Raw genomic sequence first — 27780 nt, forward strand, 5'->3', positions numbered from 1 at the left:
TTATGTAGTAATAATTCTCTTCCTATTACAGATTTTCTAACTGTGTTAATGGCAGTAGAGTGGCCACAGAGACATTCGTGAGAACTACCTTTGCAGTGGCATTTAAACAATTTATTTGATCTTGCTTTAGCATACCTGCTTATGCCTTTTTTCACTCTGTTGATGACCTTAGGAGAACTTCGTGTATAACCATGGGTCTTTCAATCACACTCAGCTTAACAAAATGGTATGCAAATTTCTGCAAGATGTTATTTCTGAAGTCTTTGGGCTTTGCAGTGAGTCTGCAGCAGGTGGATGCCCCTTGACAGCACTGGCACGTTTAAGGATCATCTCCAAGGCCAGCTGGAGAAGGCAGAGTGTCTTAACTGAGGATGCTCTCTTTAATGGATATGCAGTTGTTGGGTGAGCCTTGACTTACCCAACGCAGAAGGTGCTATTATCAATTATATATATTTATTTTTTTCCTTGGTGCATGAAAAGGGAAAAAGCAGAGCCAAGAAAGGTTGATGGCAAGGGGGCAAGAAGGCATTTCTATGTATCTCACATATGTACTATGTTGAATTGATCATCTTATCACCATTTAGAGTAACTGCAAGTTGTGGATTTGTGGCTGAAATGTGTTACTGGTGTGGGAGTGCTCTTGGCTAAAAGCCTGAAATGGAGACTTTCCCTTTGTGAGGGCATATCTTGTCCTGTGTTTGATGCAGCTTCTCCTATACTGGACCATGTGTAAGAGTGCTCTTCAAAAGAGGATAGTTAAAAAAAATACTGCTGCCACTGTAGCCTTTAACACTTCTATCAGGTTCTATCAGGATCAAAAGTCCTACTGTAAAGTGGTGTTATAAAATCATCCAAGCCCAAATCAGGAAAAGTGAAAGGCATGGAATGAACTGAATTAACAGGCAAAAAATTATATTTATCAGCTTGTTGATTTTTAGTATAATTCATGGAAATGAATGCTGTGAAATTGTCATTCCATGACAGCTGATTGGGTGGGAAAAACGTAGGATTGCTGCTGAATGCTTACATTGACAGGAACATTCCCATTCGCTAAAAATAAAACCCTTGGACAGTAACATCATGCAAATTTGTGTATGTGGGTTACCTGCTGTATGATGTCCCCTATATGGGAAACACTTGAAGCACATGATTAGCCTCTTCAATTCTTGTTGAACTAAATAATATTTTAGGTTTGATTTGTTGGGGTATTTTGGTTGGGGTGTTTTTGTTGTTTTTTCTTTTTTTTTAAGATGAGGGGATAAGCCTACATGTTTTAAGTTTGGCTTGTTCATAAATATCTGTAGATTGAGGGGCAGCTTACCCTGCTGGCTATCCCTCATGCCTGTCCATTTCCCAATCTGAGTCATGAAAAAAACCAAGTTTGTGCCTCAGAAGTGGTGTGGAAAGAATGCAGGTTTCCTGGCTGGGTCATCGAGGTGGCCTCAGCATCTGTTTGTGCACCATGTGTTGCTCCTGCATTACTGAGCTGGGTTCTTTGCCCCTGTGCAGTAGCCTACAAACAAATAATAATCACTGTATGTGTCACACTTTGTCCTCTGCAGCACTAAAGCTCCTCTGTTGAAGGGGAAAATTCAAAGGAATCATCAGCTCTCCTAAAATTGTCAGTTTTGGTTTTCTGTGGTCATACCAATTTAGTGTCTGGGTCTGATGTTTTCCCTTTATCCTGTGTCTTGTATACAACTTTGACTTGCTGTCGGAATTGAGTAGTCCAAGGATAAGACAAGGGAAAATGAAGCTTTCTGTCCCTGGGGTAAAGGAAATTATATGTAGTTCAACTTTCTCAAGTGACAACATTTATTAGGCAGTCACTACAGATGTCTGTATGTAGTTACAGATAGCTTGGTATTTTCTGGGCGCTTCCCCAGTAATAAAATCCCAAGTCACTATTTACAGAAGATGTTGAAGCTTTTTTCGGTGATTCCTTCAAATGCAGCATTTCTTTAAAAATCTTTAATGGAAATTTGCAGCCAGAAAAAGCTAAGCCATGGATCCACTATGAATTTTTGCAGATATTCCTCTTTTCCCTCCTTTTCCTGCTGGTGTGGGTCCAGCATAAAATACACCCAACCCATATGTACATTTTAGGTGCTTCCATTAGGGTTCCACTGTTGCAGTGCAAAGAGTACTTTAGCCATGTCTCTATCAAAAAGGAATAAAAGAGTTGTAGATAGAGAGTGGGGAGAAAAGAGAGAGTCCTTTCCATTTAATTATGAACTCCTTTGCCTGATTTTTGTTTGACTTATTTTTTTTTTCTATTTAGTTTTATTTGTTTGGGCAAGTTTCCTGCCATTTACCTTTGCATTTGCATTTCCTATTGATTGGCAATTTTTAAACTGTTTATTGTGCTCTTTTGTTTAGCTGTTCAAGAGCTAAAACAAAAGCCACCAGGCCCTGTGAGGGACACATTTGCATGCGGCGAGCGTTGCCCGAGGAAAAAGTAATTGCTAATGCATATTTATGTGGCACAAATTTGCCATTTGTTTATGCATAAAATTATCAATAGTGCAGGGCGGCCCAGCCGTAGAAAATGGTGACCTTTTTAGCTTAATAAAGAGAAATCAGCTGTTATTGTGAAGAGATCAGCCATTTATTCTGTGTTGAGGGACACTGTCGGGAAAATGTAGATTGGTGCAGGCAATATCATTAAATGGAAGGCCAGTGACCCTTTCGGTATAGTCTATTATACTTTATCTAATAGGGGATAAATGACTCTGGTTGGCAAATAGATTAAAAAAAAATAGAGAGAAAAAAATGAGAAGAAAAAAAAAACAAACCCAACAAATCCGAATAAAGCAATAAAACCTACTGCCCTTCCTGACTTTCCTCTCACAGCCCAGCAATACAAACAGGTAGATCCTGAGGAGGTCGTCTTGCACAAGCCATCTGGTATTTTTCTAGCAGAAAAATTATTTGAAAAACAACAAAAAACCCAACCCTAGAACAAACCCCCAACACCACTCTGTTTAGACTAGTTTGGACTGCTTTGGAGTGGGAAAAATGTCCAGAGCCAGCCTGCGTTTCTTCCTAGTGCGTGTCAAAACCAGTGTTCTGCAGGGCCACAGTGTGGATTGGATTTTTGGCTTGTGAAATGAGAACTCAGAGTTTGAAATTAGGAGGTAGGGTCTCTTCTGAAGACAACAGGTTTTCGAAAACATCTATGCCTTTTTTATTTTCTGCATCCCATTTTTTAAGAGTGAAGAAGAATTTGCTGGATAGTGAGGATCTCACCTGCACAAGATGCAGCAACACAGTTTTCTTTAACACTTGACTGAGGCAGCTCAACCTTTAATAGGCAGATTTAAGACTTGAAGAGTTAAAAACTAACAGCTGTAAGCTTCGAGGAGTTCTTGTGAAAATGAAAGTGCCTGCACAAAACCTCATGTTTCCCTGTTTCTCTCATTCTCTCTAATGCACAACTGAATGGAGTTTTAACCACCAGGTGAAACGTGGAGAGCTGTGAGTCACAGTTGCTGTAAAATGTTGCATTTTCTGTGCAAAATGTGTGGTGGGCTGGGGGTTTTTTTTAATTTTTTTTTTTTCTATCCCTGAGAAATATCCAGCAGAGAATTGTTAGAGTAATTTTGGGGCTTTGCTCTCTTTGCTTCCAAAATATATATCCCAAGCCAATGTCACCATCACAGAAAAGTCACCTCAGTGTTTGTGTCATCTTCCTGGTGGCCTCACTAAGGAGGCACAGCTTGAACAGGGAAATGAACTTGCAGATAGTGGGAGCTTTTTGAGGCAGGGCTGTGGGGAGGTTGTGGTCAGAGGCAGGACTTTGGTCTTGTCAAGGCTGTTGCTGTGATTTCACCACTATTAAAATTTGGACAACGTTTAAATAAAAAATTGTCAAATATAATACAATACATAAAACTTCCTCTAGGAGCTATTATATATTATATGGCGTATTACTTTAGTTGTAGAAGTCTTTGTGAGGGTGTGTGCTACACTTCAAGGTTTTTATACCTAAATTTTTCTCTTATTAGGGTGTTTTGGAAAGGGTTAGTTTAATGCCTCTACACAGAGCTGTTGCCTGCTTCTGGAATGGTGCACTCTCAGTCCTCCCAAATGATGATTCCCAACCATGTTGCTGTAGAAACAAAAATATTGTAGGACTGGTTATGGAAATAGAGAGAAAGTCAAAGAAATAGTTTAAAAGTGGAATTTTTCTAATGTCCATCCTATGGAAACAACAGTAAATATGAAAGTGAATTTAATTGCAGAGTAGGATGTAGCTTACTTCACCTGGCAACAGGCCCTTTTTTAACTAGTTCTGTCTTTCCACTCAAGACTGTAGCCAAGAACCATGATTTCAGAAATCTCTGTAAATGTTTGGTGATTGCTGGTAGCAGCAAACAAGAGAAAGAGCAAAATGAATATTACTTTTCCCTTGTGTTCTGCTGATATGAAGAGGTCAGGGATAGCACTCAGTCCCAGATTTCTAGGAAAGGCAAAAACATATTGGTAAATATTCTGTAAACAAATGTTACTTGTTCTGGTTGTCCTATGACCTGTCTTTTTTGTCCTGGGATTTCATCCTGATTGGGACTGAATTGAGTGGGGCTTGTTCTCTTCTCAGCTCATGGTCCATGTCTTCTGTAATAATGTGTGGGTTAGGGAAGGAAGATGAAAGACTAATTTTATATGATGCTATTTAGTTAATGAATGGTAATTTTGATAATCAAGTAATAACAGTTAAGCAATTGGTGTATTTCAGTTCTTTGTGATACTGGTAAACAGGTAATCTAATAGGTCCCACAAAACTTGATATTTGTACAAGAGAATTCTGATAACTTGTGTTCATTGAGGAGTGCCTTTGCCCCCTCTCTTTTCAGCACAGATTTGAAAAGCCCATAGAGATAGGTATCCTTCTAAGAGCAGAAATTCATGACCGAGGAAATTTCTATAAAAAATATACAGAGGGCACACTTCTGTTTGCCCATCTGATGGCTCAGAAATAGTTTAGGAAATTGAGGTTTGTCTTCACAAAGTTTGCCTGTCTGCAGAACTCAGTAGGGAACCAGGGATGGTTCTCTTTTGAACCTTCATGCACCAGCCAGCTCTTGGTGTCTTATATGCTGCTGCTTTTCCTGGAGCTCTCTGTAGGGCTGGAAAAGTAATTCTGCCGAGTTAAACCAGTAGGAAAAGTCTCCTGGTTTTATACAGTAAAGATGTTGAGTTCAGAATTTGGTTGTGTGTATGTTTGGTAGTTGAAAAACAGAAGAAATTCATATTCATACATGTGTTTCAATTACAAATTGCTTTGGTTAGACTAGATTGATAAAAATACACTGTAATAAAAGTTAGGGATGCCAAACCTGACTAGAAGGACAACCACTGCATGTGTGAGATGAGCTCCAGCCTGTGTGAGCACAGGGTATCCTGTCACAAGAATGGGCTCAGACTTGCTCATTCTTATTCCCATGTTATGCATCCTATATCTTGTGCCACGATGCATTTCTCCCCTCTCTGCTGAAGCCTTGGGGTCACACAGCAGCAGCCACAACTGCAGCAGGTGCCCAGAGAGATCTGAGTTGTTCTAGGCTCCTGGGCTGTGGAGCTCCAGGAGGGGTTTGGGAAGTTGTTCTTGGGGGAGATCACTCTGTCACCCGTGCAGGAAGGTCAGGTGCAACTCAAGGACCTCAGGAGAGGGTCTGACTCGTGGTGTAAATGTGTGAGTGACCCAGAGTGAGAGCTGAAAGCAGAAGCAAATGCAGAGGACTTCTTGCTCCCAGCACTGCATTTGCACTGCTGACTCTGCAGGCACGTCAGGCTGGGGATGCAAAAACACTGAGTGTGGTTGAGCTGTTCAAACAGTCTAGAGAAACAGGAATATGTAGTCATAGCTTTCTCCTAGTTCAATCTTTGTATTGATTTATCATCATAAGAGGTGCTTCTTTAGTTCTAATAATGTCTTTTCTTTTTTTTTTTTTTTGCTATTACATATTTCTATGGCAGCTTTTCCACGTGATGCATGTTGGGTCACACATTAATTTACACCAGCCTCTGTTCTGCAAAAAAGAGTTCATGAACTAAATAAAAAGGAGTGGGGAGGGGGATGTCTAGCAGAGCCTAGGCTTTTGTTTCATGTTTTGGATGTATTTTCTTTTTAAAATAAAGTTGTTGATATGCATTTGCTTTTATTTTTCTAGCCTTCCTCTTGCTGATGACCGGGTTCCTGTTTGATCCTGTTTACAAGCCTTCGAAGATAGAAAATAACCCCAACTCCTCTGCATTGGGTAGGAAAACAAAGCCATATAAAGACATATTGCAATTACTCTGGAGGGCTGGCAGCAAGGAAGAGTGTGGTAGGAAGGAAAAGCTGGTGGAGGAAAAGGAGAAGGTTACTAGGTTACCACAAAAGACATCGGTGTACTCAGTGTTTCTCACCCACTCTTAGACTGGGGAAGAGTGGGCATGTCAGCAAGTAAATAAGCATTCTCCAGTGTGTGTATTCTCAGTGTAAATATTTTAAGTTTGTCTGTGCTTTCTGTTACTCATTCAAACTGCTTTGCAGTTGTATTTCAATCTATTCAAAACATTCAGTAAGATAACTGTGGAAGATTTCGGGGTTTGGATTGTTGTTTTGTTTGTTCTGGGTTTTGTTTAGCTTTTGGGGGTTAGTTTTTGGTTTCGTGGCTATATGTGCAATATTTTGATAGTGTTGCTGTATAAATATCTATATCCCAAGTACTAAGTTTTTACAAATATGATGTTTCTTGTCATTAGGGAGACTGGATGGGGAATAATCTGGTTAAATGCAGGAGATTCAGATGCAGATAATCCTACCAGTTATAGTGTCTTCTTGATCCTGATGCCAAAATGATCTTTGCTTTTGTATGTTCTTTGTATATATTTATAGCTGTGCATACTGTTATTATACAGTTATATAGTTTCCTAACTTAAGTACTTTTTCCTATTAGACAAACAAAGTCCTCACAGCGTGTTCTAATCTTGCTTTTTATGAGAATCAAGGACAAGACACCTTCCAAAGACACCTTCCCATGTAATAAGACATAACTAGCAAGGAGAGGGGCTTCAGAAGGGGTTGTACCAAGAGGGGCAATTACTTTGTTACCTGTCTTTCTAATTGAAGATTCTTGTCAATTATGCTTCTTTGCTAAACTTATAAAACTGTGCTTGCCCTGTGTCACAAGTGCATTTTCGAGGCATTTTTGGCCTGTATTTTGGCATGTTGTGCACCTGGAGGGAGTTACCATTAAAAATGGTAACTGCATTTTATCAGCTCACCCTTGAGGTGTGGCCCTTGATTTTAGGGGCTGAAGAGGCAACAACCCTGCAGCAGTTTTTGTGCTTAATCTGATTTCCACGAAGAGTAAATGCAGAATTAAGGATTCAAAGACAAGCATTTCCTTTTCAGCCTGGTTTTTATCCTTGTTACTGTGGACTCAAGAAAGCAGAGTTGAGGTTGGCGTTGTTGGGTTTGTTGTGGGGTTAGGTGTCACCTGTCTTGGACCAGGTTGCTCTGTGTCGTGAGTGGCAATTGCTAAAACATCAGGGTCAGAAATGCAGCTGTGGTGACAGGTAACACATCCACTTTTCCTGGGTGGAAATGAGGAGAAGGTGTGGAAAGTGGTCAAGAGCCAGGGCTGTGCAACTGGGATTTTAGGCCTGACTGAGATAAAACCCAGAGAGAGCCTTCTTGATTTTGGTATGGTTTTGTCCACATTCAGAAGGATTATTCTACTGTTCTTTTTCAGACAAAAAACGAAAAATTCTAATTAAATTTGAATGCAGGGTTATGTGAATGATTGATAATATTATGGTGTAAATCGATGCTTTTCTGCTTCGTGGTGAGGCCTCAGACACACATCTGAGCTGACAGTCTAAGTCATGGTATTTTAACATGATTGATTCAGATATGGAGAAGTTGTACGATTCACTTATATCCTTCTAAATGCCAGAAGTCAGTTGTGACATTCTCATCTTTTCCTCTTCTAAATAAGCTTATCAAAGAAGAAATCACTAATTTGCCAGGCAGTGCTTAATAATCAAGGAAGTGAAACTTCTGTTTTACAGAAAAAAAAAATCTTTTGCTGAGTTGCTTTTATTTTTAAATTATTAAGTTATTATTTTTAAATAATAAAAGCTAGCTATGTACTGAGCAACTAATTTTTTAAAAATAATTTTTATTTTTGAAGGCTTTAATTCTGAGAAGGTCACTAGCCTTTGAGAATTGAGCCACTTTGTTGACAAATCTGTCCTCTAAATTGAACAGCATTAATTAGAACTTCATGCTGCAGATTCTGACTTTTTAATGTGGGCGGTGGTATCAACAAAAATGTCTAATGAATTTGAAGCTGATTTTAAAAGGTCTGCCACCTGTAGATAAAAATGTGCATTACTGCACATGGTAATTATCAAGATCAAAGGCTGTGATATGATCCCCTGACCTTTTGAAATCAAAACACTTACTGTAGAGGAAAAAAAAGCTCTGATTTCTCCATCTATGTTAACATAGGACATGTCTGCATATTCAGCTGTATTGATATAGCTACAGGAGAAAAGATACTTTGAATTATGTTAGACCCAAATTTCCTATCATTTCCCTTGCAGACTTACAAAGCTCTTGCTATTTTTGTATGTGTTGAGGAACTTTTTTTTTTTTTAAATCTAATGATACAGATTGCTAAAAATATCCAGGTGTCTGAGACAGCAGCAAAACATCTCTGAGCCACCCTACAAAAATAAACTAGTTTTGTGCATGCAGGATGAAGAAGCAAGTGTGCAGGAGCAGAGTTCAGCTCCAGGCTTTTCTTTTTTCAGGGGCGTTTGCAGTAGGGGAGGGGAGAAACAACCCAGCAACTATCATTGTAAAAATTATGAAAAGCACTTTGATGGTCCTTTTTAGAGTCACTTCGCTGAACAGGGGCCAAAGCAAAAGCCTGAAAGGCAGCTTGCAGTTGGCTTTTAACAACCTCAGCCCCTCGCTGCTGTTTGCAGCTGGGAACGAGCGCCTGTGCACACAGGAGTGCTGAGAAAGAATAAAGGGAAATAAAGGACACCAAGGAAGGATTTTCTGTTTTCATGTGAGCCCTTGGAAGACCAAGCAAGTGAAGAAGCAGCAATTTCAGCTAAGCTAATGTAATAGAAGACCATTGCACCCAAACTGTCTCAGCAGAACTTCCTGCATAATTAGATTGTAAATCTTCTCAACTGAGGAAGTTTTGCCCAGGGTCAGATTGTCTAAGTAATAATCCATTCTACATAAATTAGAAGATTTGAACTGCTGGGATACATTATTACATTAGTTTTGGTTTTTTATTCTTAATATAACTAAGGAGAACAAATGCAACATTGTTTTTTCTTTTCTTTATTTTAATTATCTTATGTCTCTTTAGCTTTTGTTTACCTCAGAAGGCCTTTCCTGTAGGTTTAGGGATTTTTCCTGAGCAATGATGATGTTTTCATACAGGCAAATTCATAATTTTTTAATATACTTGAGAAAGTGATGCCACAGAATTGTTTGGCCAAGTGATATCACTTCTTTAGTGAAGAATTTAATCAGAGGTGCTGCTGCTCTTTTTGTGCTGCTGAAGTTTTATCTTCCACTATGACCCCCTTTTTCTACAAAGAATAGAAATTCATCTTTGGGTTAAAATTAATGGGTGAAAAATTACTAATAATGAGTTTAGAACAGGTAGGGGTTTCAGTTAACAGTTCAATTTTTTTTTTGGGAAAAGGAAGATTATGGGTACTTCATACCCATGTACAGCTCTATGTAAAAGTGATGAAGAAATCCTGATGTTCTTATTCAGGCAGAAATTGCCATTGAAATTTCAGTATTTGGTCTGCTTGAAGAAAGCCAAGTTTGCAGTGTAGCACAGATTAACTGATATGGCTTGGACTTGTCATTGTGTGTTTGAGGGGTGCTGGGTTTTTTTGGTGTTGGTACATTTGACTTTCATTATAAAAGGGAGAAGTAGCCAACTGCTCAGGAGAGCCTTTTTGAAATAAAACAGCTTTGGGGCTGAATTCTCTTCTTACTGAAAATTCAGATGATGCACAATGGCAATTTATTTTTTTATAAAGATGAGAAGGAAACTGTCTGGGATGAGAGGTACTAAACTCCTCATTTCCCATCTGCTTACTGTGCTCAGGGGTAGGAAGAGTATGAAGTGGCACTGATAATTCTGTGTTTTCAGATACAGGAGTATTTTGAGTACTGCTGTGAGCTCTGTGAGTCTCTGAAGTCCTGGAAACAGGGATATTCCCAGACCAGGGGATGTCTGCTCACCTTTCACTCAAGTGCTGTGCAAGGGGCAGAATTCAATGTACTTGATTATTTATCTGTCATGCTGGGAGACAGCAGTGGATAATAATAAAAAAGAATAATACTTTAGAAGAGATGAGGAAAAAAAAAATAAAGATCTGTGAAAGCCCTTTGACACTGGCATTTTGAGGAAGCACCCTATCTTTTGAGTGCCCCTTGGAAACATTACAAGAAGCCAGGAAATAAACCTTTATTTGTTATTTCTACTTAAAATTCAAACTTGCTCTCATTGCTGCCATTATAATCCTTATAAAATTACTTCTACATATGTAAATATATTTTTTTTGGTCCTCAGGAACATCAGATATAAAGAAAATCAGAAATCAGACCTCAAGACTACTTTTGAGGCAGAAATAATCCAACCATTATTTCTGGTGTAAAAGGTTTGTGAATAGCATCATTTGCCTAGAAGCTGTTTTCCAACCTAATAACTCCTGGAATAATGACCTAAAACTGTTTCCAAGAGGATTAAGGCCCATACAACTATTAGGAAGTATAAGTTTCTGAAAAAGCTTCTTTCTGATTGGTGACGAGGTGAATTCTGATTTAGGTTAAAGCTGCATGCTTAGGAGAATCAGTTTCAATCTCTCTGAAGTCAAAAGTGTTGAAGTAATCCTCTAGAGAAGGATTGTCTGAGGGTTTTTTTTTTCTTTCTTTATATATGTAATATATATGTGTATATATAGATATTACTTATTGCCATAATGACCTGGAAGATGGTCATTTAAAAGAGTTTTTAATCCATTTGGGAGGGGCTTTTTAATCTTCTGCTGCAGCGTGCCTTGAGCAAAAGCTGTTCAAAAATGGGCTGAGATTGCAGCTGAACACTTGGCTTGTTGGTTAATCATCACTTGAACACTCTTCATTGGAGAGACTGTGGAACAGAATTTATTATCTGTAATGATATTGGTGTGTTTTTAGGGTTGTGCACATGTTGGGTGTTCTGTGCTCTTGTTAATCGCTTTTTCAGCTAGTGTGGCCTGTAAAGGGGAGGGAGGAGAAAACATGGGATGATCTGGGGATATCCAGTGTGCAGGGTCAGGCATTCTGCATTAGGGGAATGCATGGATTTGCAGCTGAACCCATTTGATAAAGAGCTCTTTGCCAAATTGTACTTTTTAAATGGTAAAATTTCCCAACCACGCATCAGGATGGCTCTGGTGGCAGAAGTTCACCACAGAAAATTCACACTCAAGTGGCTGTTAACCACCCCTATTGTTTTTTCACCTTCTTGAATTAACCAGAGCTTCTGGCTGGATCACAGAAATGTCTCAGGAGATCACGCTGGAAACCTGAAATCATCAGTGGGTTCAGCCAGCTTTATCCTAGGGTGCCTTCCTTGCCAGCAATTGGGATTGGTTTACATCTGTCCCAAGAGCATCCTCATGGAAGAAGGTGAAATAAACATCATCTGGTATTAGCAAAGGAAAATAGAATGGTTTTATTTACTTGAGGAATTAGTATCACTGGCCATTCAGAAGTCTGTAATAATATGCGTGTGCTGCATTCATTTTGACCTTTGGAGCAATTTGGCCTTGTGTGCAGTTTAAAGGTGATTTAGCAGAGTTTCTCACTAATAAGGTAACAAGATTTGGCTGTTGAATCTTGTTGTTATCCAAGACAGAGCCAGTTTTGTGGGACACTGAAATCCACCTTTAAAAAATGCAGAAGGGATAGAATCAGTGATGGTACTTAGCATGCAGCTGAACTGGGCCCTGTTTTGAAAAAAATTGCTCTAATTTTTACAGTGGCTGACTGCAGCCACAATAGAGAAAAGTGAATAAGTGTTTTCTGATGAGATCTGTGGCCAAATTCTTATTTCTGATGCAGGGTGCACAGTGCCAAAAATCTGATGCATATGCTTATGAAATATTTTTCTGGTTCTATATGTACTATAAATACATTCCACATGGCTTTATACAAAGCTCTCTGTTATTTCAGTAAGTCACAAGCTACTAAGCCAGATCCAAAGAAGCTGAAGCTCTGAATAAGGTTCTTTAACATTTTATGACTTTGAAACGCTGGTTTAGAGTATATTTGCTTCATTAATTTGTGGCTTTGATCTCAGTTGGGTAAGCATTGAAAAGATAGGCAAAATTTAATGGGGAAAAAAAACCCTTTTCACAAAGGTCTCTTGTTGCCCTTAAGTTAACAGACTGAAGAAAGTTCCTTTTCATTTTCAGTAGTCTAGATTCTGATTTTGAACCAGGAACATGTAATCTTACTTAAAATATATCATTTAAGGAATGCTGTTGCTGAAGATCTTCTCTGGTGTGACCAGGCTTGGCAAAATGGCTTTCCTAGGGTGAATAGGAGTCTCTCCTGGAATTTTTGGAGGAAAAAAAGCTGTGCTCCCTCTATTCCCAGCCATGGGACTGAGGGAGTAGCTGTGTAGTGTGGTCTTCCCAAGCCCCAGACAGGTCTGTCCAGTGGCCCAGGAGCTCCTTGGAGTGTTCCCAAGTGACTATAAAATTAAGTCTGACTACTGCCTTGCTGGCTTCCTTTTTTTATACGTTAAAGCTTGAATTCCATCATTACAATTAAAAAGATGAGGAGAAAGTGGATTAGCTGCAGAGAAAGAGTTTGGAAAACCTAAGCAGAAAGCTCTGAGTTGAACTGCAGAGATATTTTGCTTGTTGCAGCAACAGGTTGCTCTAGTTCCTCCTTGTTTGGCTGATTTTTTTTTTCAGTGACCATTTATATAGTCAGTCACCAGAGTAAATTCAAGTTAAATGAGAGAACACTTTTTTCCCTCCCCTCCCTTTTATTTCCCACCCAGAAGCAGCTTGGCATTACCAATGGAAAGTGCAGCTTTGTGCCCTAGACTGGGGATACAAATACCCATAATATGGGTATGATAACGTGATAATGGTGGTATCAACCCATTTGTTTGCTTTGTCCTTTGCTCAGGAGCTTCCTAATTGCTACTGTACCTTTCCTACATCCCTGAGTTTTCATCTTGAGATCTTTTATGTACTGAGAGAGAGTAGAGTCCACTCCCTGCCACAAATCTGTGGCCGCCAAATTGATGGCAGGCGTGAGGAAGACTTTGGACATCACTTTCACCTGTGTGCCAGCATGGAGATGGCTGGGTTGGGGAATTCAGGATTTTGGGAGTGCCTGTGTGGGCAGGGGAAGGTTACTGTGGGGGTGGGTCTCACTTGTGGGAGCAGAGATAGCAAAGCTGGGCTCAGAGACCTCAGCAGTGGCAGCCAGAACAAATGCTCTGGGTCCCTGTCCTCAGTTAGAGAGAGAAATGGGCATCAAAGGACTCTGACATCCCACAGCTGCTTTTTGGTCAACCTCCCTAAACTCTGGTGAAAGAGGTAAGGGCGACGATGGTAATTTTGTAAAGTCTGGTGTTCTGTGCTTTTCTCTAAGAGTCGGGCAGGAGATCATCTTCTGATAGAGCTGGGGAGTGCTGAGCCCCTCAGAAAATCAGAAAATCTCCTTGCAGCCCCTCAAGGGGGCTGCCCCAGGCTGGAGCACCTGAAGCCTCCAGCTGCTCCTGAGTTGTTGGATGGGAACCTCCTAAGGAAAAGGAAAAGGGATAATTCAGCAACTGGAACTCGTAAGACAGGAGAGCCATCAGCTCCTGATCCCTGCACCTTGGAAAGGGTTAATGCCGAGGTGCTCTATTGTATTAATGATGGTTGTCTCCACAGGCCCGTTGGGCTCTTTCAGGGGCCTCTCTAAACAATGAGTGCAGTGAGGCTGTTCTGTCTAATTACTCCAAGACAGGGATGCTAAAGAGGAATTAATGACAGTTGACAAGTGCAATTAATAATTATAGCAAAGCTGGGAGTCATGCAGCAGGCAGATGACAATAACAGGGTAACTGTACATGACAGCTTTCATCCGTTCCCCCCCTGCCCCGCCTGCTTCTCCTTTCTTTTACCCTTTCATGTGAGCTGCTGCCTGAGCCAGGCCAGGCCACGTGCGGGCGAGGAAGGAGAAGATCTGGTTCCACAGATTTGTCCAGTTTCTAACCTGGCACTCCCCACCCCACCCTCTCCCTCCTGAGGGAAAAGTAAAATTAAAAAAAAAAAAAAAAAAAAAAAAAAAAAAATTACGAAAATTATCAACAGCACCAACTTAGCAGCACAGGCTTCTGTTGGCTTTCACGGTCAGGTGTTGACAAGACTACTTAAAATTCATGTTGTGAGATTGGAAGGAGAAGGGGACAGGGAAAGGCAGCAGCAAGCTGGAGTTGAAGTGGGATTTCCATATCAAAGGCCAGGCCTTTGGCTCTGAATGGTAATTAAAGTACCCAGATTTCATCTCCTTGGTCAGCTCATGAAAAGGAAAAAAAAATTAGAGAGAGGATTTTTTCACTCCCTTTAGACTACAGTACAGCAAGCAGTAAATTAAATGAAAGTTGAGCTAAAAGGTGCCTAACGCTTCAATCTTTTGCATCTAATAAAATCTATGATGTTTTTAAAGCATTTATTCAGTTCACATCTTCATCTCGCTGTGATTATAAAGAATATCATGTCTGCTTACATTTATTGGGCACACATCTTGGCCTTCCCAGGGTTGTAAAAGGATTTCACTTTTCATTATGTTGCTGTTGTGTTACAGCCTTTTGGCTTAAAAAAAAAAAAAAGAAACGGAGAGGGGGGGAGAAAAGGAAGGGAAAAAAAGGGCACATTTCTGTGTAATTTCCAGTTGGTCATTGTAGGAACCACTAACAGGGAGAACCAAATAAATGCAAATTTAATGAGGCATGGGGAACTGTTAATGAGGTTGAGCAGCCTCTCACCTTGAGGTGGTTGGTTCAAGCTAGGGCTGTGACACTGCTGAGAGTGGCCACAAACCAGCAGTAAATGTGCCACGTTTTGTCACCTTGGTCCAGTTCCTGGTGGACATCATACAGTGATGAAATGGAAACCCTGCTTGTGTTTGCGGGACTCTCTCTTAGGGATAAGGACTGTAGGGCCATGTCAATCCCTGGATTTCCTGCCCGTGGCATGTTCAGGTCAGGGTTATGCTGTACAAATGTGTGATGTCCTGAGCTTCCCCTTGGCTGCTGTGATTCCAGGTCTTCTGTAGACACTCAGTGGTCTCCAGTCTTTGGAGCTGTTGGGGTCTGGCCTCCCAAACAGCAGTGGGTGAATGCCAAAACCTGTGAGTTTGACCAGCACTGCTGCTGTCCTGTTGTGCACTTGAGTTTCTCTTTACATCTCTGCTGGCCAACCACCTCTTGGGCCCCTGCCTTTGGGTTTGCACCTCAGTGAATCCACAGTTCCACCCTCTCTGGCTGAATGCCCCAAGGAGAAAAGAAGTTTAGCTCTTTTCAATTCTGCTTCATAACTATGAGAGACTGAAACCTCAGGTCTTGAGGCCAAAATGTGTGTAACTGAAGGTGACCAAGCTGGGTCAGAACCTGCTACAGCTCACTGAAAATCTCTCTCCTGACCTCACTGGATGTTCCTTGAGCTGAAATGCCCAAGTGTCTCTGGTTCAGTCCATTTTCCTGCAGTTCATCTCCGCTCTACCAAATGTGTGCCTTCTGACATAAACATTTTGAGTTTCTATATGTTGTGTTATGTGAGTTACTATAGATGTGGGCAGTACTGTAGGTGTGTGGGTGTCCTGGATGTATTGGTACAGCAGTTGAGATGGAAGGGGTAAGAAGAGTTCCTTGGAACGAAGCATGGAATAGTTAAAATTAAAATTTAAAAAGGGGGGAAAAGGCAGAATATTATTGCTTTTACAAAGAATAAGAAACTAGAAATAAGCCAAGCTCAATACTTGGTAGACACACACGCACCCCAAACTTGAGGCTTGCAGATGTAGGCTTGTATTCTGAATTCTGAGGTTCTTTTTCTTCCTCCCTTTTATACTCTCTCTTCTTTTCTTGCTCTTTTCTTTCTCCCTTCCTCTCTAAGGTATGCTTTCCTCCCCCCTTGCCCCCAGCTCGAGTGCATCATTTTCTGCTATTGTGTTTAAAAAAACTCTGCTGCAGGGGCTCTGAAATGAATAAAAATGTAATCCTCAATGTGCCCATTGTGCACTCTCATTTGTTTTTGCTGTATCGATTTATCAGCAGAGGGAAATTACTCGCTGGAAGAGAGGATGCCAGTCAGAATGACATTTATTTCATAGTACAAGGAGGCTCTCCAGCGTGTTTCCATGTAACCCAGATATTGGAGCTGTAAAAGGGCTTGTAACAAGGTTTAGTGCTATGATTAGATTGTGTGGAGCACCTTGCTTTCATAACAACAGGCACTTGGCAGGAGCCAAGGCCTCAGGTTATGGTCAACTTTTTTATTTCCTTTTACCTTAACACAGAGTACTTGGCTTGCACCTCAAAATGTCCCTCTGTTAAAAAATCATGCATGCCAGCTTGTGAGATCTTACCTGGTATTTATAAGGGTCTTGAGCATTCATGCCACCGAGTTAAAAAGAGGGAGAAAAAAAAGGTAAACTATTTACTTGTTAACATTTTTAGCTTTGTCCTTCCTTGTAGTTCTAGTGAAGCAAATTTTTTCCTCCAGTGACTGTAAGCTATGGTTGCTCAAGGTAAAAATGGAACATATTTTTTACACAAAACCTGTAATAGGTATATATGAGTTGCAAATAAAGATGGGACTCAGGAGGCTGAGTCGTGGCCCAGGGTTTGTGCTTGGCTGCTGTTGCTGGATGGTTTGTGCTGAGGGCTTTGCTGTGCTGGTTTTTCTGGGGTCAGTGCAGCTCAGCAAGCCCTTTTCAACAGCTCTGAAGGTCAGGTGGCTCAAAGAAAGATTCACAAACCTCAAAGTGGGTTCTGCTCCTCAGCTGGTGGGTGCTGGTGTGTTCTCCACAGCATTTATCTACCTCAGGAACTGATGCTGGTGGGGAGACCACCTCTCCTGACCACCACAGGAATGTGGTAATAGGCAGTAAGAGGTATGAGAAGTTATGTCTGTGTTGAAGATTGCTTGATGCTTTCCATCCTAAAACTCTCAGTTCAGCTGTTCGTATCTTTGCCAAACGATTTCAGCTTTGGCTGATATTTTCCATTTTGGGTGTTTGCCTCAGACATTTAAAAAAAAAATTAAAATAATTTTTCAGCCAAAATGGCTCAGCTGTCCCTAAGCTGAGAGGGAAAAAAAATAAGTTGTTTTGCTTTTATTAAAAATATTCTCACTGTCTCAATGGGAAGCTCAGCTCCCAAGTTACAAGCTTCTGAAATTCTAAATTGTGTATCCAGTAGCAACTTTATTGAGTGATAAAATTAAACAGGTTTACCTAGCCTGTGGAGTTTTTTGCTAGACTGTGAACCCACTGCCTTTCATGCCTCTGTTGCCTTTGGGATGGTGGCTGGGAAGTTGTGGTTAAGGTCAGCATAGCTAGAACTGCTGAAATCCATCTGCCTACATCTCCCTTTCTCTTTTAGACAGAGGATCATGCTGTTGGTACAACTGTATCCAGGTGAAGTAAAAGTCAGGCTGCATGTGAACCACAGAATGAGCTGAGGGCTTTGCTAGCTAGGCTTGACCTAAACTGAACTGTTTAGATGAGATGTGTTATTTTCCTCCTGAAGTTCAGGTCAGAAATGGAGAGCAAAGGAGAGCAGTGCTGAACTGTGAAAGAGAAATAAAATCAAACAAGTGGCTGGCAGAGGACAACACTATTGCTTTTGGTAGAGTTGGGAGCATGCACACAAATGTGTCTGATGGAACTTGTCACAGCAGCAGGAGTGTGGCTCTTCCCTGGGGCTGCTGATATTTGTGTGAGACAGGCATTGAACCTTTGAGGAGAGAACAAATGACAGATTTCTCTGCCTTGCTGAGGCAGCTGGTGGCCAGTGCAAGGACAGAGGTGTGTACTTTGGAGGAGAAGAGCTGCAGTCTGTGTGTGTGTGGACCTGAGGAAAGGAGGTCTCAGCACACCACGGACTGGAGATCACCCAAGCAGCTCTGGTGGCCTGCATTCTTAATTCCTCCTGAGCTTTAGGAGTTATCTGCTTTGTCAATACATTGGATGATGGGAAGGTTGATTGATCTGCATTTTTTTTTCCTCCTGCATACCCAAGCAGCTATATTTGGAATGAAATATGGATTCTGATAACGAGAAGATACACGGGGAAAATGTCGTTTAAATAGTGTTGTTATCGTAAAATGAATGCTTGAGTAACATACAGGCTAAAACAATTTAAGCATATGGAAATGTATGTGAAATCAATACACTAGGATGTCACTTTTTGCGTCAGAATCAGCATGTGTCTGTGCTGACAAAATGCCATGCATTACCTTTCCCCATCTGTTCAAAGCACATTTAGGAGTGCCTTGAAAAGCTTTTGCAAGTCATGACATAAATACACAACTGGATGGTGCAGTGGAGATAGAGCAGCAATCTAGCAAAGCCTTCTTTAAAGGGAAATTATTTTAATCCTTTTCAGGCAAGAAATTAATTTCAAGAAAAAAACATATGATGCTGGTATAAAAGTATAGTAGCATTTACCAGTCATATCCACATTAAACATTTCTCCCCAACACTATATCAGAAAATAGCTTTCAACGTGGAGAAAATCCAAAATCAATTAGTTCAGTTTAAGTTATTTCAAATTTCATTGTTAGTTTTTAAAGAAACTCTTCCAAACTGTCTTTAAACTTTGCATGGAAATTAATTTAGTTAGAAGTTTTCTTCCCACTTGCATATTCCAGCCTAGAGAAGTCGAAGATTTGCAGAGATCAGCAGTAAAAATAGTACCATTAATTCCCACACAGTAGTACCTGAGTAGTTCTTCAAATGTCACTTTCTTTGTAATTATTGACTTTTTACTGGTGTTTTAGCAGAGCTTCTCATACTATGATATGTAACAAACCCACACTACTCTCACTTATGAGTGTAGGTAGCTACACTCACCTTACAACATGAGTGTAATTGTCCATCCTCACGACTTTATTGATGATTTTACATAATTTTCTTTCAAGAAGAGTCTTTTGTTTGTAGGTATGCAGAAGGCTGAGAGGTATCTATTGTCTATGTGCTTCCCTAGGGTACAGGACTCTGCTTACACACCCCAGGTGATTGCAGAGTAGCCTCAATCTTTTAGGCAACTTTTAGGACCACACAAGTTTGAATTTCTTATCTATGGTTTCCTTCTTATCTGTGTGACCTGATTACAGTTCCATCCATCAGCTCACAGTTTCACTTTAGTAAAACTCCTGGTAAATCCTGATGTACAGCAGCTGGTGGTGGTGTGAGCTCTCTGTGTCCATCTCTGCAAGCAGAGGGAACTGTGGATAGACAGAAGGGAGTGCCTGAAGTGAGAGCTGGTCAGAGAGTCCAAAATGACAATTTTGGGTTTGATAGACTGCAGAAGTTCTGTGGAGCAAAAACCTCAGGTACTAGATGGATAATCCTGTTTTTGTGGCACCTGGCCAATTGCTAGGAAAAGGGGATGGAAGTACAAAGGGAGAAATTACTGTTGGAAGGTTCCTCTTTAAAATTACAATGTAGTTTGAGACCCTCCAAACTATTAACAGAGTTGGGAACAATAGGAATGATAGGAGTGCTGTCTAAGCTGGTTCCTCATAGAACAGACCGTATAAATTTTCTGCATCAAAATTAATGAAATGAAAATGTTTATAAAAGGGCAAATTGGTGGTAGCTATTATTGTGACTTTCATCATCTTATTCTTTGCTTATTATAATGCTATATTTGGAATGTGCTTCAAATAAGAGCCAAAAGCAATGTAAAGACCTCCCTTTTGAAGCAAAATTAGCAACATTTGTTGGAAAATCTCGCACTGTGATGTTTGTTCAGCTCTTCACCATTGGCAAATTTTGTTTCTGCTTGCAAGTGCGAACCAGCAGATTAGACACTTCCAAGGGTTCGTTCACTGCGAGGTTTTGCAGGTGATTTCAGTTTAATGCAGCCAGATAATTGTAGCCCTGGGGCTTGGCTAGGTTATAAAGCTGCTAATCCAGACAATATTATCCAATCATGTGTTGTGCTTATATGAGAGACCTCTGCCTTTAATAGTCTCTCCCCGTGCGTGTAAGTGGTGGCTTTGGTTTGTTTTTTGTAGATTTTTTTTTTGTTTGGGTTGGGTTTTTTTGTAGTTATATTTTTTTTTTCCCCTCAGCAGCCTTACAAAAATGAGACTGAGGAGAAGATTGAGCTGCTGAAGGAGTCAGTGGAGGTATGCAGTGCTCTAAATATACACCCCACACGTGAAATGCACATACACCATGGGTAAGCTGCTCATGGTGCTGCAGTGTACGCTCACCTCCGCATTTGGGAGAGGGTGAGGTGGTGGGCACTGACAACTCTGAAAACTGAAGCCTATATTTGGTTCCAGGCCCACATGTAGCTGAAGCGAATGTATGGCAATGTTTTATAAGCAGTGCTGTCAAGTAGTCAAAAAACACATAGGTTTGTTTTAAAGGAATTTGTGTGTTTGTCAAAACAAAAATTTCTCGTGGCAATACCCCTCGTTTAAAAAGAGATTTTTGGGGGAGAGAAAATAAGGTGAAATTGCACGTCAGCCTGAAATCTGGACTTTTCTCATTTGAAAATTGTTTGCTCACCTCTAATGAAATTTACATTATTTAGTTACAAGAGGGACAGTTCTTGCAAGTTTGCCATCCAGCCCTTTGAAATGTAAGAGGATGGCAGGGGTCATGTCAAGCAGTGGCTGCCCCATTCCTGGAAGTGTTCAAGGCCAGGCTGGATGGGGCTCTGAACAACCTGCTCTAGTGAAGGGTGAGCCTGCCCATGGCAGGGGGGATAGGATGAGATGATCTTTGAGGTCCCTTTGAACCTGAAGTCATTCCATGATTCTGTAGAAAACCTTAAATTAAAGCTCAAGCCCATCACTGCCTGTGCCATGGAAAAAAAAAAAAAAAAAGCCCAATATCCTGTTGCTGGTACCTCTGCAGCGTTGCTTTGGCTCAAGATACAAAGGAGAAGGAGGGGCCACCTCCAAACTAGCCAGCAAAAGGTTTTGGTGAACTACTGTGGCTGGAACAAATAACGTGGAAATGGGGAGCAGCACTGGTAAGACTTTCATTGTAGTGATTTGTCATTTTAGGGATGGAAGAGACCCCTGTACTGCTGATTTTATGGAGTGGGATTGCTTCCACTTACAGAGAAATGACTGATGTGCAGAATATGTTGCTTGAGCAAATGTGAGGCCTGGCTGTGCAGGTCCATGTGCTGGTGAATGAGGCAGAGTCCTCAGCTTGTTGGAGGATGTCAGTAGGCTGAGGATCATACCCTTAGAAACAGGAGTGCTGGGTTTTTTCTGGAAAAGCTTGGTGAACCATTGTTCTCTTTGGTGTTGTAGTACTGTCTACTTGTGCAGCTGATTTCAACTCTTAATCAACAATTCTTCCTAAGAGACAAACTAGTGGAGAAAAATGAATCAATCAGGATCAAACCATTCACATTTGTCCTCCTTGATGTAAAAGGCAATTAAGTGCCAGCCCAAGCTGTGCCTCTCACTTGAGCCTGCTCTATTTGAGCATACCCTGAGCTGGATCAACTTGCTGAACTCCAGCACCTGAACAAGCATCAAGCATGTTCTTTCCTTGTCTTGCTTCCAGAATAAACTCTTTCAAAGTGCACTGTATGAAGATGCACACAATGTCTCAAGATGTTTTCTCAAGAAATATCAGTGGCAGCAGAGAGTTACCAGAGTGTAGAAGTCAACCCACTTGGCTTTTCTGGACTACCTTCATCCTTGACTGATTTCAAGGAAGGAGGAAATACATAAAACTAGACAGATTGTGCAGTACAAACATTTAGGTATCTGTTTCAATAATTTTTTTAAAGATGAGAGACCCAACTATTTCTCCACAAAAATTCTGTCAAATATATTTCTTTGACAGGAATTCCATTTCAAGCAGTTGTGGCAAAATCTATGGTATTTGCTGTGATAATCTGGCTCTGATTTTGCAGAGGGTTCACGTGTTGGTTTATGCATCTGAATTGTCTCTCTAGCTTCAGCAAGACGTGCAGAGTTACAGGCTTGAGAAGTCTCTGTAAGATGCAAGCCTCAAATTTTACACTGGGGAACAATAATGTCAAATTTGTAATTAAAAATCTTCAGGACAGGCAAATTTCTGAGCATGTGCAGTATCCTTTTTGTGAACCTCAGGATCTCAGCTGGTTTTGGTGAAAAACACAGAAAGCAATTAGCTTGCATCTTGGAGGCTAATAATAACTGAACCTTTTGGCAGATTTTGTGATGGGATGATTCTCTCTGTGTCATAAGCCAAATGAATTAAGAAAACAGATTTTTTTAAAATGACTTATTCTAACACAGTCATTTTCCTGTCAGAGGTGCATAAAAGCAAAGAATTTGCAACTTGGACTCTGTTACTTTTTGCTTTAGGTAAGGCAGAATCTTATGTGTTTGTGCCATGTTAGAGCAGTTTTCCCTTTGGAGTGACAATCTTGTGTGTTCTGCTTGAGATCTGAACAGATTCCATGAAGTCAGTCCCCTTTATTCCCTCTTTTTATATCCAGGTGGTTTTCTGGATCTCATTGGTAGAGGAAAATGTAATCACACACAGAAGTCATGATGGCAATGTCCTCCAAGTAAGGGGAAACAATTTCTGGGGGAAGAAGCAAGAGCTGCTGGAAGAGAAGAGTGAAAGAGCAGTGAGATGTTCTCCAGGATATTGTAGTTCAGTTTTGTTAGGGCTGAGTGAATGTAAGCAATGCATGAATGATGCTGGTTATGTGAAAACATCACAATGTGACACAGGAATTTTTGAAAAAATATACATCATTCCCCCCCTTTGAAAATACAGCTGGCTTTATCATGCATCAAAGCAAATATGAAATTATCCAACCTTCCCTTCACCTTGCATTTCCCACCTGTGGAGTGAGCTAATGTAGGACAGTGCTGAGACATAGTTATGGTATCAAAGGACTTTCCCTCATTGTCCCCTGCCCTCGTTGTCTGGTGAGTGGAGCTTCCCTGGACCAAATGCCAGGGAAGTTTCCTGTGTGTTTTTCTCCTATGTGGCCAAACATGCCTGATGTGCAGTGGGCTTTTTAGCTGTTGTTTTCATCTTGTTAACTGTAAGCCTAGGAGGTCTTGTCCTGTTTGCTGAACTGTGAAACACACACTGATTCCTCTGAACAGGTTGTCTGGAAACCAAATGGTTATGCCTCTTATTTTTAAAATGTAATACTATAATTTGCTCTTGCCTCTGAAAAAGACTGACACCTCCACCAACATTCTGCTAAGCAACCAGAAAATAGTCTAAATGCTTCATCCTCACCTGGGGCTCACGTTCCTGACCTCATTCCTTATCAAAAGCAGTCATGTGCAGAACACAGACTGGAACCATTGCTGCCTAAGGCCACTGTTTAGGCCAAGAATAAATCTGATCAGCTGCAGACTTCTATTTTTCAGTGGAGCCTTTGCTTTTCCTGCTCCTTCTTCAAGAGAGACAAAAGTGCAGGAGAAACATTCGTAAAAACCCTTCTAGGAGGATTAGGCTGTTTCCTTCAGCTTCTCTTGATGCATCCATTACCCCACTCTCTGAGGTTTGGAGGTTTTGTAGGGGAAGCTGTAGAGTCTTAATGCAGGATTTCCTTATGCAGTGTGACTTCTTTATGCCTTGTCCTCCAGGCCTTCAGTGGAAATGCAGGGCTGCTTTGCATCTCGGGGTTCGGGCTTCATAAAAACAGACATCTGACAAAGGCAGGGGTTTGTTTTGTTTTGGTTTTTTTGTGTTAGTTGGTTTGATTTTTTTGTTGTTTGTTGGGTGGGGTTGGGGGTTTTTTGTCTTTTTTTTTTTTTTTTTTTTTTTTTGTTGGTTTGGATTTTTTTTTTTTAGATGCAAGGTAAGATGAAGGAAGTTATCATTTGGTGTTTAAGTGAGCCACTCAAACACAGGCTTGCCATGCCAGCTCGGGTGTTTTAGGGTATCCAGTCTTGCATCCAGGTGCCTGGATGGTAAGGTCTCAGTCTGTTGTCTGAGGGGCACAGCTGGATTTTGAGTTCACTGAAGCTGGGGGCAGTATTTATTTACCTGTGGAACTGCTGAAGAAGCTGGCCTGTGCCCTGTGGTGCTCCCAATCTTTGGAAGCACAGGGAAGGGAGGCTGGGTGTCTCCTGAGAGCCCTGCTGGGCTGTGAGCCTCCACCTTGATCTGAGGGCACTGGGGGAGCCCATTAAACCTCTCCCTTTGGCTCCACAGCGCTTGCTGTCACCTCACCTACGTGTCCCTGCCCCAGTGCCCTCCCTTTTCATGTCAGTGCCCAGTGCAAGTCCTGCCTGCAGTGATCTGCCCTACCTGGAGCTCTTTTAAAGAACAATAGCCTGCGTGGAAGCAGGTTCAGAGAAGTTAGAGATCAGCACAACCTTCTGCTCATCTCTGCCTGTCTCTTCCAAGCAGCTTTGAAGAGGGAAGATCTCCTCTCCTCCTTCCCCACTGCCCCTCTGCCCCAGCTCCTTCTCCTTCCTGCCTGGGAGTAAACAGTGGATGGTGCACGTATTAACACTGAGCTCCAGCACAATGCTCCTGGGCGTGCTCTGTGTGCGAGTCCCTGGCAGCCGTAAATTAATTAAAAGTAGACAGAAACCCTAGGAAAAAAGCAAGTTCCCTTCCCCCTTCCCCCCTGCCCCTCTTTCCCTTTCTCTCTCTGTGGGTAAATAGCTAATTCCTTTGTTCCTTGCTGCACTATTTCATTTCTGCCATCATTGTCCTCATTGTTCTCTGAAACAGGAGGGGTCTGGGCCAGGAGCAGCCAAGGTCTTGGCTAATGACGGGAAGTCTTTAAAGTTTGCGCTGCATTTCATCTTCTCTGTGGGAGTTTTAGGACGCATCCAGTGTTTGATCCCCACCGTGCAACTTTGCTTCTAGTTAATTAACAGATCCCCATTACACTCTCTCATCTGCAAGCACATGGGAGGCCTATCAGGAGGTAATTCAAGGCCAATCTGAGTGATGGCAGAAATTAGAGAAAACGGTTGTTTTAGGGTTCTAACATCCAGGAATAAAGCTCTCCCTTTGCAGAGGTGCCCTGTAAATTTGGGCTTGTTTTGTTGTATCATTTTGAGTTTTTAAGTGATGCCCCTTGCAATCAGATCTCTTAGGAAGTTTTGGGGTTGTTTTTTTCGGGAAGAGTAGATGGGAAAGCAGTTTATTTGTGTTGCTGCTGCTTTGCTGTGCTGGCAGCCTGCATGGTGTACGGTTTTGAGGGCCAGTTGAAACAAAACCGCAGCGTTATTAGCAAGATGTTTTCACCTTCCTTTCATTCCCAGCTTCCCCATTTCCACGAAGCCTATTATACAGGTTACAAGTATCTTATGGCAAGTTTTTTAGTGTCGAGTAAAACCACCACAGGCCTCCCAGCTGCAGAGCTTTGTCAGGCTTTCAACTAAATACTGCCTCTCTCAGGAGTGCAACCTTCTGTCGACTTTGAATGTTTAGAGCTGTCTGATATTCCTCTCCTCCTTTCCTCTTCCCCACCCTATGAGCAATGACCCCCTTTAACTAACGAATTAGGGACTGCTCCTGCAGTTGCAATTCTCAGTTCGGCACTTGGCAGTGGGAACCAAACCACGGCTATTTAGTGCAGCGTTAAATGGCTCACCACATTAGCCCCCTGGCATGCAAAGCTATTTAGGTTGTTTTACTGTTGTTAAAGTTACATTTGTTAGGTGGAGTTGCTGCTCCAGCAGAAACTTGGTAATGTGGGAAGGTGCAGGCAGTGTCTTTGTGGTTGTGGCTACTGCAGACCAAAGTTTCCCCTCTCCACGGGGCTTTAGAGGGGGAAGTTTTCAGCTTTGCTGCAGTCGAGCAATCTCGACCAACCGTGATCCTGTGGCAGGGAGTAATCAAATCATGAGCAGTTCCTTGGTCAGCTTCCAGCAGGGCTGCAGCAAGGTGGAGTCACCCTAAGAGGAACTCCAGCACTTTGGGATCTCTGTTGAGTGCCACACTTGGCACTCCTCAGAGACCCCAAAGTCATGGGGTCATGTCCTCAGTGTGCTGGGCCACTGCTGCTACCCTCGCCCGGTCCTGGGGCTCCTCAGTGCATCTCAAGGGAAGAGCAGCAAGTGGGGTTATTCCCAGCTGGCAGATGTTGGGCTGGTGTGAGGACTCTGAGCAAGTGAGACTGCACAGCCTTTCCCCAGGGTCTCCTCCAGCCTGTGTTCTGCAGCCCAAGAAATGGATCTTTGTCAGAAATGTTCCAGACCTCCCTCAAAACAGGCTCCCACAGATGAAGCCCTCACTGTGGGCTGCTATGAGTGAAAAAGGGTATTATTTTGCTCTTGTCATCAGGGCTGTCTGGAAGATCCTGAACACAGTTCTTGTAGCTGCAGAGGTCACTGATCACACTGGGAGGTGGGATTCATGTCTTAGTGTACAAGTGTAGAAAATAATGTAGAAGGTATGTGCACCTTTGGTTCAGTACAGCGCGCTAGACTGTTCTTTTGTCAGTCCCAGACTTTGTCTAAAAACAGTATTAATTGTCTGCTTAATTAAGGAATCTCCTCTCTCATATTCTAAATAAACATCAACTAAAATATTTTAAAATGTTTATATATATATGATGCCATATATTAAAGAAACATGCCCTAATATAGGGACAAAAAACAGGGAGATCATCAAAGGGAAAGATTTAGTATTTAAACCTCAAATACTAGTTTGAATCCTGACAAGGGCAGCAAAGCCTTCAGTGTTCCTGATTGTTCTCCAGCCCATTGAAGGTTTCATGGACAAGAGGTAAAGGAGTGTCATCATTTTGCCCCACTTAAGCCCCAGTGTTCTGTGGACACAACTGTAGTTGCAGGAGTTGGCTCAGCCTGCCTGAGTGATGTTTCTTCTTTCCTCCTGTTCCTACCCACACTGCAGTGATCTGCCTCCCGTGTTTTTGCAGCAGCAGCTCCTCTCCCTTGCTGGACACGGAGATGCTGTGAAGCACTGGCTGATTCTTGGGGGTGGGAATGGAGGCACTGAGGCAAAGTGAAGCCGTTTTATTCGGTTTAGGCACACTGAAGTGGGCAGCACGTTCACAGTCAAGGCACCCTGTTGCTGATGTGACTGGGACAGACAGGGTCCTCAGCTGCTAAGCAGGGATGCTTGGATGTGCCACAGGGTTTCAGAGAGAATCCCCCTGCAAAGGGAAGCGTGTGCCAGTATTGTGGAGCGCCTGTGCCAGCCAGCTTGCAGGGTTGATTTGGCATTTGGCGGATTGGTAGCGGCTGCCAGTGTGTGTGTGGTGGAAGAGAAGGGAATAGACAAGGAAAAAACACAGGGGTTTAAAATAAAAATTAAAATTATTTGCTTTGTGCCATATGGGCTTCAATATTTTGACAAAACCAAGGCCAAAATTAATCATGCCAGGTTAGAGTTTTTGTTCAAAAACATATGTATAACTGTCCCCTTGGGTATCTGTTTGAGTTAGGATTTTCATCCAGGAAAACCTTAACCTTTCCAGTTTCTCATTCTCTACTCCACTACCAATTGTTCCACCTGGAAGAGCTTTTCCTGTTGTGTGA

General features: G+C 41.7%; 1 protein-coding gene across 7 annotated transcripts in view; it reads left to right on the forward strand.

Moving 5' to 3' along the window:
- Nucleotides 1-27780, forward strand: part of SOX5 (SRY-box transcription factor 5) — a 600060-nt gene that overhangs the window by 137442 nt on the left and 434838 nt on the right. For all 7 annotated transcript variants that reach the window (XM_063395247.1, XM_063395244.1, XM_063395243.1 and 4 more), the window contains exon 2: nt 6174-6260. The gene's annotated coding sequence lies outside the window, so the exon portion shown is untranslated. The remainder of the gene's footprint in view (nt 1-6173; nt 6261-27780) is intronic.

The sequence above is a fragment of the Prinia subflava genome, chromosome 4, assembly GCF_021018805.1.
Source record: "Prinia subflava isolate CZ2003 ecotype Zambia chromosome 4, Cam_Psub_1.2, whole genome shotgun sequence".
Taxonomy (NCBI): Eukaryota; Metazoa; Chordata; class Aves; order Passeriformes; family Cisticolidae; genus Prinia; species Prinia subflava.